This window comes from Monodelphis domestica, chromosome 6 (assembly GCF_027887165.1).
Source record: "Monodelphis domestica isolate mMonDom1 chromosome 6, mMonDom1.pri, whole genome shotgun sequence".
NCBI classification, from domain to species: Eukaryota; Metazoa; Chordata; class Mammalia; order Didelphimorphia; family Didelphidae; genus Monodelphis; species Monodelphis domestica.
The window spans coordinates 267,778,153-267,791,353 of NC_077232.1; the positions used below are offsets into that span (position 1 = coordinate 267,778,153).

The window sequence follows — 13,201 nt, forward strand, 5'->3', positions numbered from 1 at the left end:
ACAAAGAAAAACAAAAACAGTCCCCACCTTTCTTTTTACAGTTGAGGAAAGTGAGTTCCAGAGAGGTTAAATGGTCTGCCTAAGAACACCTAGGTAGTAAGTATCAGAAGCCAGGTCCTTTGAAGCCAGTTAGTGTTTTTGCCCACTGTGCTCTACTGTCTCCCTAACGGATGCTCTTCAGATTCTAATCACAATGACGGGTTTTATTTCTTTCCTCAAAAGGCAGATAGGTGAGTGCCACAGGCAAGGTCCACCCTTACTCGTGACTCCAGGGATTCCCAACAGGTGGTGAACAGTCAAGCAAGAAAATAACAAACAGAAGACAGCTGTATCTTTACACCCATGGGAATGCTTTGTATCTGATAGCTGCTCCACTATACCCAGGCTTGGTTTTTACTTTTATATCCATTTTCTTGGCACACATACATTACCTAACACACATGTCTAAATAGAAATAATTGGAAAAGTGATACATTAACTTTTTTTAAAAAGTGTAATACTGTTTATTTTGCTTCAAAAGACATTTCAGCATTCTAAACATACAAAAAAAAAATACCAAACATTCTGAATTTTGTTTAAGGACAGGCTTTTTCTTTTTTTTTTTCTCTCACATCATTTGCCTGGCTTTCTGTTTGACTTACTTAAACAAGGAGGAGCTCTACAGTTTTTCCATTTAAAAGTACTGCACTTCAACTAAAAAGAAAACCAAAAATCCAGACACTTTTCTCATGCCAGCTGCCCCCCACCCCCCACTTTTGACACTTAAGAATGGGAGCAGGGTGCTATTCCACTATATATACAGAAAGACAACTTTTTAACTAAATGGACACCCATTACAGTATACCTGCCATCTACCCTCACAGTGTAGGCTTTGGGTTGCAGCTCCCTAGGAGAGGCAGCCAAGCCTCACGCCCCCTCAAGCCTGGACCCCAAGATTCTGGCTAGGGGTGTGGGGTTTTGTTTTTACAAACTAAAGATATGTAGTGTTTATAACTCAAATTTCTAGCCAGTAACCATATGGTTAAACACCACCTTACAAATTAAAAAAAAAATGCCTGAAACATTTGTAAATGCTTTTACACCAACAACAAAAGTGCACACAGAGTGAGGAGAACATGAGAACACCTTTTCGTTTTTAAAAATGTTTGGAAATATGTACAACTTTGACACAGTTTCTGGGTGCTCCGAGACACCCATGGCCACTTCATAGAAACCAGTTACAATGTCTATCTAGAAGCACTTCAGAAGCCAATTAAGCCTAATGAGGGCAATCGACACCATCACAAAGGAGATGTTTCATTTATGGTGTATCCCCTACTCTATGGTATTCACATGGAGACAGAATATGGTACAGTTTCATTCGATATCTTCATCCTCCTCCTCCTCCTCGTCTTCCTCCTCTACCTACCCCTTTGCCCCATCGAACTTCCCTTTCAACTTGTAATCTGCAACATCCTTCTCATATTTCTCCTTCTGTTTGGCTGCCTTATTATTATGAGGTTGCTTCTCGTTGTCACTGAGATTGTTCCACATTTCGCCAAGCTTCTTTGCCACATCCCCAGTGGATATGCCAGGGTTTGTAGACTTGATCTTGGGACGAAACTCTGAACAGAAGAGGCAGAAGCCAGACGGAGGCCTTTTGGGTGCATTAGGATCCTTCTTCTTCTTGCCACCTTTTGCTGGTCTGTAATCCTTCATTTCTCTATCATATCGTACCTTATCAGTTTTTGCCATCTCATCAAACTTGGATTTATCTTACCCGGTCATAGTCTTCCACCTCTCTGAGCACTTTTTAGAAAATTCTGCAAAGTTAACAGGAACCTCTGGGTTCTTCTTCTTATGCTCTTCCAAGAAGGCATAAGCAGACATCTTGCCCTTCGGTTTCTTGGGATCACCTTTAGCCATGGTGAACTCTGTATTGTTCGCTAGTCTGGGCAGCGCAGGGCACGATGCTCCGCTAAGCAGTCCCCCAACCTCGTGCTAGTTGACTCCAGGAGAGCCGCCTTGATACATCAACTTTTAACAAATCACTTGATTAACATTCTATATTCTTGTATTGTGATTGCAGATTCTTGACAGAATAAGAATAAAGGTTTCACACAAGATAAATGATTTTGTCACAGGTGGCTTAATTTTCTCATTACCCTGTGAGAAGTTTTGAGCTTACAAACAATCAAGGAAATTTACTTATTACTTTTAATAAAAAGAAATATTCCATCAAAAGTTCTTAAAAGACAATTCAACAATCATATCATTGAGGTTGAGGGGTACTGGGAACACAATTCAGATTTAATATTAGACTGGTCATTTTTCAGGGTTTACTAGGGAGTTTCTGAGTTCCTGGTTTGTGAAGTCGAGTCACTGAGGCATGTTGAAGCTTGGTGTACCTGTACATTTTGTATGGGCCTTTATGATTGATTTGCGTGTTGGCTTCATAAGTTTCTGTGAGTGGGAAAGTTCTGGGCTTGGCTTGTAGCTGCAGTTTCACTGGGGATTATGTACCTAAGTAAAAGTTAACCCATGATAGTCTTTTGGGATAGGACTTGAGGGTCTGATCTTTTGGTAATGTTTTAAAGAATTAGGGTACAGGTATTTTGCTCTTGCATTATTCCTTCTGAGACTAGGGGGATTAATAATCATGTCAGTTACATAGGTAAGGGGCATTGCTGAGAGAGGTCATGCAAGGGAGACTGAGTGGGCAATCACATCTTGCCAAGGGTACTCTGTGGCCTCCTTAGCTACCACGTGTGACTCTGTCAAGGCATCGTGGCCTAATGACTCCCAGCAGGTGAGGATGACTGAACAATGAAACCCTCTATGATTAGGGCCTCTAGCATGTCCCCAAATAAAATTCAGGAATTATTAACATTCTGAAAGTCACTGCCTCTTCGTAAAGTTTTTTCCCCCCCTTCCATTTTAATGGAGATTTATTTTTTCTTTAACTGCTCAATTTTCTGGTCAAATACATTGTCAAATATCCCACTCACTTCATTTCCTCCTGCTTAGCATTGGAGAGCAATGACTGTTTTTTTCCCTTGTTCTTTCCAAAAGGTCTCCCCCCTTTGCTTTCTAGGCTTCTTAGAAAAATTCTTGGTTGCCAAGGAGTTATAAAGAAAGCAGAGTTTTTCTGGCCTCTGTGTCACTGATCCTGATGTCAGCTACATGTTGGCTTTTATTTGTAGTTATTGTGATACTGAAACTTTTACTGTGATTAATAGACATCCATTAAAAACCTCTGCTGACATAGTTAACATCAGAAGTAGGATTTGAAAACATAGCCTTAAAAAAAAAAGTGAGCTGTTGGCAATAGATGCAATTTCTTATTCTATCTTCTTTTTTTGAGTTTTTATGTAATACAAAAATGTTCACAATAATTAGTGTGTAAAGCACAGAATATAAAAATAAATAAGGACGATAGCTAGCATTTACATATGGCAAATTAAGGCTTAGAAACTACTTAAAAATATGATCTCATTTTATCCACACAATAGCCCTGAGAAGTAGATGTTATTATTATTATCTTTACATGTGAGAAATTGAAGTCTGAGGCCATTTTAGAACTTGGGTCTTCTTCCTGACTCCAGGAAGCATTCTAACCTTAGCATCCTCCTAAAAGAAAATATATTAAAATAAAATGGCATACAGATAATATGCACGTAAGTAGATTCATAGGATGAAATTTGTTGTTGTTGTTCAGTAGTTTCAGTCATGTCTTACTCTTTGCCATCACAAAAAGAGCTGCTATAAATATTCTGGTACATAGAGATCTTTTTCCTTTTCCTTTGATTCTTTTGAGATACATATCTAGTAGTGCATCACTGGGTCAAAGGGTACATATAGCACTTTGGGCCTAGTTCCAAATTGTTCTCCAGAATGGTTGGACAAGTTCAGTACTCTACCAGAAGTTAATTACCATATCTATTTTTCTTTCATCCCTTCCAGCATTTTTTATTTCTTTAAAAAATTTTTAATTACAAATATACACCTAAGTTTTCTGAAGATATGTGATCCAAATTGCCTCCCTCTTTTCTTCCCTCCCCCCTCCCAGAGCTGGCAAGTAATTCAATCTGGGTTATACATGTATTATCACACAAAACATGTTTCCATATTATTCTTTTTTGTAAGTGAATAATCTTATGAAACCAAAACCCCCAAACATATACTCAAATAAAGAAGTGATAAATCATATGCATTCATCTGCGTTCTGACTCCAACAGGTCTTTCTCTGGAGGTAGTAGCATTCTTTTTCATAAGTTCCTCAGAATTGTCCTGGATCTTTGCATTGCTGTTAGTGGCAAAGTTTATCACATTTGATCGTGCCACAATGTTTCAGTTACTGTTTATCATGTTCTCCTGGTTCTGCTTATTTTGTTCTGCATCAGTTCATGGAGGTCTTTTCAGCTCTTTCTGAAATCATCTGAAATCATCATTCCTTATGGCACAATACTATTCCATCACCAATCTATACCATAATTTGTTCAGCCATTCCCCAATCAAGAGATATCACTTTAGTTTCCAATTCTTTTCCACCACAAAAAGAGCAGTTATAAATATTTTTGTATAATCAAATCTTTTCCCATTAAAAAAAAAATCTCTTTGAGATACAGACCTAGTACTTGTCCTTTTATTTTTTCTTTAAAAAATTATTTATTTAATTAATTTAGAATATTTCCCCATGGTTTCATGATTTATGTTCTTTCCCTTCTCTCTTCCCTCACCCCTGGCTATGCTGATGAGCAATTCCACTGAATTTTACATGTATCGTTGTTCAAAACCATTTCCACATTATTAATATTTGCAATAGAGTGATCAATTAAAGTCAACATCTCCAATCATATACTCATTGAACCATGTGTTCAAGCAATTGTTTTTTTTTCTGTGTTTCTAACTCCCACAGTTCTTTCTCATAATCTCCAAATTGTTCTGGATCATTGCATTGCTGCTAGTAGAGAAGTCCATTACATTCGATTGCTACCATTTGTCATTTCTGATAGTTTAAAAGGTTACCTCAGAGTTGTTTTCATTTTTATTCCTCTAATCAATAGTGACTTAGAGCATTTTTTTCATTTTACTGTAGATAGCTTTGAATTCTTCTTCTGAAAACTGCCTATTTATATAATTTTGACTATTTAACAACTGAGGAATGGTTCATATATTTTTTTAATTTGGCTCAGTTTTATGCTAAGTATATATTTGAGAAATGAGGCCTTTATGAAAGAAATTTGCTATAAAAATTTTTATACTACTTCATTTTTTATGGTACCTTTTAGCAAAATATGATTTCCTTGATTATTCCTTTTAATTAGGCCTATTTTTTGCTTTTTCTTTGTCAGAGAACATAGTTGCCACTGCTGCTTTTTTTTTTATATTAGCTGAAGCATATTACATTCTACTCCAGCTCTTTATTTTAACTCTGTGTATGTCTTTCTGTTTTAAGCGTGTCTCTTGTAAATAACACTGTTAGATTCTGGTTTCTAATCTATTTCTCTGTCTGCTTTTGTTTTATAGGTGAACTCATTCTATTCATATTCATAGTTATGATTACTATGTTTTCCTTTCCATTCATTTTCTTTGTTTTTTTTTCTTCTTCTTCTCTCTCTCTCCTTATCTTGTTCTTCCTCAAAAGTCTATTTTGCTTCTAAGCTCCCTGAATCTGGATAGAACACTGAGCTTAGATTCAAGAAAACTCATCTTCATGAGTTTATATATGGATTGGCCTCAGTTCCTCAGCTGTAAAATGAGCTGGAGAAGGAAATGAGAAATGTCAAGTCATTCGAGTATCTTTGCTATGAAAATCCCAAATGCGGTCCTGAAGAGTCAGATATGACTGAAATGACTGAACAAATGTGTGTATATATATTTTTTCTTCTTCTTTGAACCAGTTTTGATGAGAGTGAAATTCAAGCATTGCCTGCTACCCTCTCACATTTTCATTTCCCTTTCACTGTAAAACTCTTCCTTGTGTGCTTCTTTTATGTGAAAAACTTTTCCCTATTCTACCTCTACCTTCCTCCTACTCCCCGTACATCCCTCTTTCTCATCTCTTCATTTTTGTAGAGCATTCCAACATAATTGACTCACATACAGGATTCATGTTCACATAAACTCCTTTTTAACTCCTAATAATGATAAAATTTTTAGGAGTTAGATGAATCATGTTCTCATATAAGAATATAAACAGTTCAATTTTATTTTTTTTTTAAACCCTTACCTTCCATCTTGGAATCAATATTGTGTATTGGTTGGTTCCAAGGCAGAAGAGTGGTAAGGGCTAGGCAATGGGGGTTAAGTAACTTGCCCAGGGTCACCCAGCTGGGAAGTGTCTGAGGCCAGATTTGAACCTTTAGAACCTCTAGTCTCTAGGCTTGGCTCTCAATCCACTGAGCTACCCAGCTGCCCTCACAGTTCAACTTTATTGACTACCCTATGAGTATACTTTCATGTTTACTGTTTTATGCCTCTTGTGTGTCTTTTGTTTGAACATCAAATTTTCTATTCAGATCTGATCTTTTCATTAAGAATGCTTGGAAGCCTCCTATTTTATTAAGAATTCATTTCTCCCTCTGAGGAATTATACTTGGTTTTGCAGGGCAGATGATTCTTGGTTGTAATCTTAGCTTCTTTGCCTTTTGGGATAGCAGTGTCTAAGCCCTCTGCTCCTTTAAGGTGGAAGCTACTAAATCTTGTGTGATACTGACTGTGGCACTGCAATATTCAAATTGTTTCTGCTTGCTTGAAGTACTTTCTCTTTGGCTTGGGAACTCTGGAATTGCTTTTATATTCCTGAGAGTTTTTGTATTTGGGATTTCTTTCAGGAGGGATTGGTAGATTCTTTCAATTTTGATTTTACCCTTTGGATCTAAGATATTGGAGGTTCCCTTGATGATTTTTTGAATAATATGTAGGTTCTTTCTTTGATCATGGCTTTCATATCGTCCATTAATTCTTAAGTTGTCTTTCTCTGATCTATTTTCCAAGTCAGTTATTTTATATTTTCTTCTATTTTTTCTTCTTTTAATTTTGTTTTATTGTTTCTTGATCTTTTATAATCATTATCCCCCACTTGCCTAATTATAAGTTTTAAGAAATTATTTGCTTTGATGAAATTTTGTACCTCTTTTTTTCCATTTGAACAATTCTATTTTTTAGTAGTTTTTCTTCAGTGAATTTTTGTGCTTCTTTTGCCATTAGTCCAATTCTGTTTTTAAGGCATTCTTTTCTCAATATTTGTGGGGAATCTCTTTTTACATAATTTTCTTACATCACATGTATTTCTTTCCTCAATTTTTTTCTTTACCACTCATCTCTTTCTTGACCTCTTTCAGGAATTCTTGTTTGAGTTGGGTAGAACTTTTTCTTTGAGGCTTTGTTTGTCATTGTTTTCACATTATTGTTTGCTGAATTCATGCTTTGGTCTTCCCTGCCATGATAGTACCCTTTTATGGTCAAATCAACTTTTTATTGTTTACTCATTTTCCTAGACTATTTTTTGACTTTGAACTTTATATTAAAATTTGGTTCTGTTCACCTTGAGGTGGGGAGGCACTGTTCCAAGGTTTAACCTCTTTTGTGCCACTATTTTCAGAGCTAGTTCTGGGGGTCTGCACGTTTTTGTTAGTTTCAAGGTGGTGTGGATCCTGGGAGAAGTGTGTTCATTGTTCTTCTGGTATACACGCTGGTCTTTATCCAGAAAGGGCCCTTGGTCCCTGAAGCCACAAGTACTAACACTCCTCTTTGCCTTGGAACTATGACCATGGCCCTTGCTTCCTTGGGACCAATGCTCCTCTCCACCTTGGAAATATAACTCAGAACTGCATATGGGCCTGTGATATCCAATTCCAACAAAGGGTCAATCTCTTCCTGATCAGTTTCCCTCTCTCTTTACTCTCTTTGGATTAAGAACTCCTGGAGTTGCTATTGTTGCTGGTGTATGGACTCTGCATAGTTCCCCACCCCAGTGTGACAAACTTTTCTTGCTGACCTCCTACATTTTCTTGGGCCAGAAAAATGTCTCATCCTGACCTTTTGTTGACTCTGAAGCTCCAAAATTTGATTTGAAGTGTTATTTTAAAATTGTTTGGAAGGGAATGTTGAGAGAGTTCAGCTGGGTTGCTTCTAATGCACCATCCTGGCTCTGCCCTTTGCCATGTTCTTTCTATAAATTTATTTGGTAAGTCATTAAACTTAAACCTAGTTACCATCCTCAACTCCAAACCATCCATTATGCCCCTGCTTATGAGAGTTATACTCTATTAAGCAGAGGAATCTTTCAACTATCTTTTAGACTTTTGGGTTAACAGATAAAAAGTATAAAAGATTTGCATATCAAATTAAGTTGTCACTGACTATATATTACTAATTCCATATTTTTTGTTCATTTTATTCATAGAAAGTTACTAGATAATTATTCTCTGCTATTGTTTTGAAAATTGTTTGTGAATCCTTCTTTTAACAAAATTTTTTTTTATCAACTAGGGGAAAAAACCCTGCTCTCCCATTCCCTATTGTTATAAGAAAAGTTAATTAAGATGTGTGAATTTGCAGATGGACAGCAAAGTGCAGGGTTCTGGAATTCCTGTTGAAGAGACAGTTGAGCCTGGGGGCTGTGACTTTTCTCTCTCTGGGTGGACCTCAGGAGATCAGCTTTTTTCCCTGTGACATTTGACTGCCTGATCTTCACATCCTAATTGCTGTTATCCTGTTGGCTATTTGACATCTGCTGAGTTCCTGTGCTGCTGTTGTGACAACTGACAGCTGATTGTGAGACCATCACTGGGCCCTGTAAGACTTGCACACAGACCCTTTCCTTAGATCATCAAAAGGGGGGTTTAGTGTTAGCTTAGCTGAGTACAGTAATTTGAGGTTATATAAAGAGTATAGGAGTAGAGTAGGGAATCCGCTCAGAAGAAATCTCTGTGAAGAGATTTGTAGATCTGGTGAGGTGTAGGTAGTTATTATTAGAGTAAATTATATCCAAATCCCTTCTAACCTGTCCTTATTTTATTAAACAACTGTTATTTTATAGCATAGGGTTCTGTGTGTGTCTCGTCTCAGGGTCTGACTCTGCCTACACTGGGTTTGGTTGGCCTTCCCCAAACCAGGTTACTCTACTGATACTGGCCTAAATAACATCCAATACCTTCCCCAGATCCCTACCATTTATTTCACTACACCATTAAGGAAGAAAGAAGAAAAAGAAAGGAAAAACCTGCTTAGAAATGTGAATAATGAAGCAAAACAAATTTCCACAATGGCCATGTGTGTTGCCAGACTTCCTAAGTCTTTCAAAGTTATTTGACTTTATAATATTGTTGTTATTGTATAATTGATTCAACTAGGTCTCTTTGTTTCTATCATTTATGTTCCCCAGATTTCTCTGAAATCATCCCCTCCATTATTTCTTAAAGGACAGTAGTATTTTAAGTTATATATCATAATTTGTTCAGTCATTCCTCAATTCATAGGTACCCACTCATTTTCCAATTCTTGACTACCTTGGAAAAGCTATAAATATTTAGGTATATCCTTAGATTTTGCTTTACTTAGGACTAATCCCTCCCTTAATCTGTTCTCTAATTCCCCCTTCTCCTTTTCCCCCTTTCCCAACTGAGGGAAATGTATTTTGAATTTAATCTTTGTGAGAGAGTGTGTGTGTGTTTAGTTGGGAATGAGGTTGAATTGTCAGCTGCTTTCTCCACTCCTTTCTCATTTGTTTAGATGTAGATTCATGCACCCTAATTATGAGACAATTATCCCTAACTTTTCTTTCCCCTCTAGTGTATAGTTCCTCTTTTCTCTTTCCATTCTTTTCTCAAGATCATTAATAACAGAATCATGCATAGGCTTTGTCAAGTTAAATTTCCTCTATGACCCCTGACAATGATAGAGCATGGAGGGAACATATATCATCTCTATATTTTTTCTATTTCTCTTTAATTCTTACATTTAGATCCTTCTAAGTTTTTATGCCATTCTGGTCTTTCTGTCAGGAATGCTTGGGAGTCATCTATTTCATCCATGTTCCATTTTCTCCAGTTTTGCTGGGTAGGTTATTCTTGTCTGTAAGTCTATATCCTTTGCCTTCTAAAATATCATATTCCACTTCTCCACTCTATAGTGGTGACAGTTAAATTGTGTATGATCCTGGCTATGGCTCCTTGGCACTTGAATTCTTTCTTTCTGACTGCTTGCAGTATTTTTCTTTGCTGTGGAAGCTCTGAATTTTGACTATAATGTTCCTGGAAATTTTCATTTTGGAATATCTTTCATGAGGTGACAGGTAGAGTCTTTCTATTTTGAATCTGCTGTCCTAAGAAATATTAGTGTTTTCTTTTATGATTTAATGAAATATGATATCTAGGCTTTTTTTTTTTTGGTCATGATCTTTAGGTAACCCAGTGATTCCTATTTTCATTAAAAAAATTTTAAAACCTTATTTTTTCTCTTAGCATATTATATTAGTATATTATATTATATCTTAGTTTATAGTATATTGCTAAGCAGCAAGGGCTAAGCAATCAGGGTTGTGACTTGTCCAGTGGCAGACAGCTGAGAATAGTCATATTCTTAAGTTTTCTCCCTGTGATTTGTTTTCCAGGTCAGTTTCCTTGTTTCCTATGAAATGCCTTATATTTTCTTCTATTAAAAAATCTTTTTATTATATCTTGATGAATTATGGAATTATCTTCTATTTGATCTTTTCTAATTTTTAAAGAATTTGTGGTTTGGGCAAGGATATATATATATATATATATATATTTATACTGTGCCAAGAGATTCTCTGTCACCACAATAGCTTTTTATGGTGACATCCTTTTCTTATTTGTTCATTCTTCCTGTCTATTTTCTGACTTTGGTCCACAACTTCACCTTATCTTAGCCACTCTCAGGAACAGGTCACCTCACTATACCCTGAATCTATGACCTAGGTAATGAGCAATAAATGCCTGTTGGTTCCTGCTTCTCCTTCCTACACAAGTTTAGGACCCTTGAGGTTTGATTTTTAGGCCTCTTCCTTCCCAGCTACCACAGCTTCTTCCAACATAGGAATGTTCTGCCTAGTGCTGTCCTGACCAGATTTCATTTCTAGTATCTGGAGATTTCTCTATTTCCTTACATGACCTCACTTTTTTTACCTTTGTATTTCCTAATCAAAATTAAATTGAGTGCATATTCTAAATCTCTTTGGAGGAGTTGGGGCATATGAGGTGGAGAGCTGGCTGTACTTCTTTTGTTAATGCATCATATTAGTGCCACTCTCCTATGGAATTTTTTATTCAAAAAACATCTTAAAACCAGTTCACTTATCATTTCTTAGTTTCAAAGACTCCCAGAAAATAAAAAAAAAGTGTAAGAGTATGGCGGTGGACTAGATTGTCTTTAAAGTTTCTTCCAGTTCTAAATCTACGGTCTCTATGATATACTACCTTATAATTTAACTTTGTTAAGAAAGCAGTGATAGTTATTCAGTCCTGCAGAGCAAATGATCAAATTTCTTCTGGAAAACCTTGATGTCATTAACATCAACTTCAGCTCTAAGATTATGATCTACATGCAGATCAGAGCATACCATCTTTCACAGTTTATTTATGGTTTTATTTTGGGGTTTGGGTTTTTTATAATATTCTCTTATAACAATGACCAATATGGGAGTATGTTTTGCATGATAATACATGTATTACCCAGATCAAACTGCTTACTATCTCTGAGGGGGAAGGAAAACAATTTGGATCTTATAATTTTTTAAAATCTCAGAATCTATTTTGATTCTATTTTAATTGTCATTACATGAAATTGGGAGAATAAAACATCTTTACATAAAAAATAAAGATGATCTAATGAAAATATAAATATTACACTGGAATAATAATAAAAATCAAACTAAATGATAAAGAAAAATAAACATGACCATTTCAATTTCAGAATTTAGAAACTAAATACTGTACTACAAAATAATGATGCATATTCCCCAGATGACACATCATTAAAGAAAGAGAAGGCTTAGAGAGGATATTCTAATATTAGGACTCATTCTATTATCTTTAATCTCTGTGAAAGCCAGTTTTGAAGCTCTTTCCAAACCACCTGTTCTAGTGGAATTAGATTTAACTAAGGGCTAGCTGGTATTTAAAATGAAACATATTACAAATCGCTAAGTGAAATAGCTACAGAGAGATTCTCTTTCAGAAATACAAAGCTCCAGTGGCTTTTTACTTGTAAACCAGAGTTCTTGGTTATATAGAGCCCTTTACAATCTTGCTCCAGCCTAGCACATTACTTCCACTCATGCCCTCTGTGTTACAGTTGGCCAATTTGCTATTGCCCACACGTGATGTCTTGTCCTGATGTCCTTTCTTCATGGGTTGTCCTCCTTCCCTGGGATCTTCTCTTTCCTTCCTGTTATGGCTTCCTTCAAGTGCAGTTCTTGGAGGAAGCTATTCCTGATCTCCCCAGATATCTGTGCTCTTTCTTTCACCCAAATAACTTTATATTTACTCTGCGTGTATTTTCTATACGTTTATCTGTATAATTGTACATGTTGTACCTTCTATCCCGTGACCATAGAGAGGAAGCTTCTCAAACGCAGGGAGTTTTTGTCTTGTATCTCTGGTGGCTACCATAGGGACTGGCACAAAGGAGGTACTCAATAAATGCTGGTTCAATTGAATTGGTTAGGTAGTGGCTGACAAATGGCTCCCTGATGAGGGTACTCAGGTAATCAGATATTGACCTGATTGATATCTTACTGGGCAATTTAAGGGGTTTAACTGAATGAACAGATAAATATGGGAGATGAATTTTTAAGTACATAAACCATTGGATAACTTGATTAAAAAACAAATAAGAAATCTCAATTACTAGTATTAAAGAGAGTAAATGTGAATGTGTAACCAATGAATAAAACACAAAAGAAATTATTAGGAACTATTTCACCAATCTGTACCAATTATTTGCCAATGATACTGACAATCTAAAAGAAATGAATGAATACTGACTAAAATGTAAAATATCCAGATTAACAGGAAAAGAAAGAATGTTACTAAATTCTTTCTATGATACAAATATGGTTTTAATACTTATATCAGAGACTTAAAACAGAAAAAGAAAACTGTCAACCAATATATCTAATGAATACAAATGCAAAATTTTAAAATAAAATTGCAGCAAGGAGATGTTAGCAACATAACGCAAAGATTGTTAT

General features: G+C 36.0%; 1 protein-coding gene and 1 pseudogene across 1 annotated transcript in view; both read right to left on the reverse strand.

The window, feature by feature from the left end:
* The window catches only part of HELQ (helicase, POLQ like), a 147,334-nt gene that overhangs the window by 15,038 nt on the left and 119,095 nt on the right, over positions 1-13,201 (reverse strand). The gene's annotated exons all lie outside the window — the stretch shown is intronic.
* Positions 563-11,864, reverse strand: LOC130455109 (high mobility group protein B3-like; annotated as a pseudogene).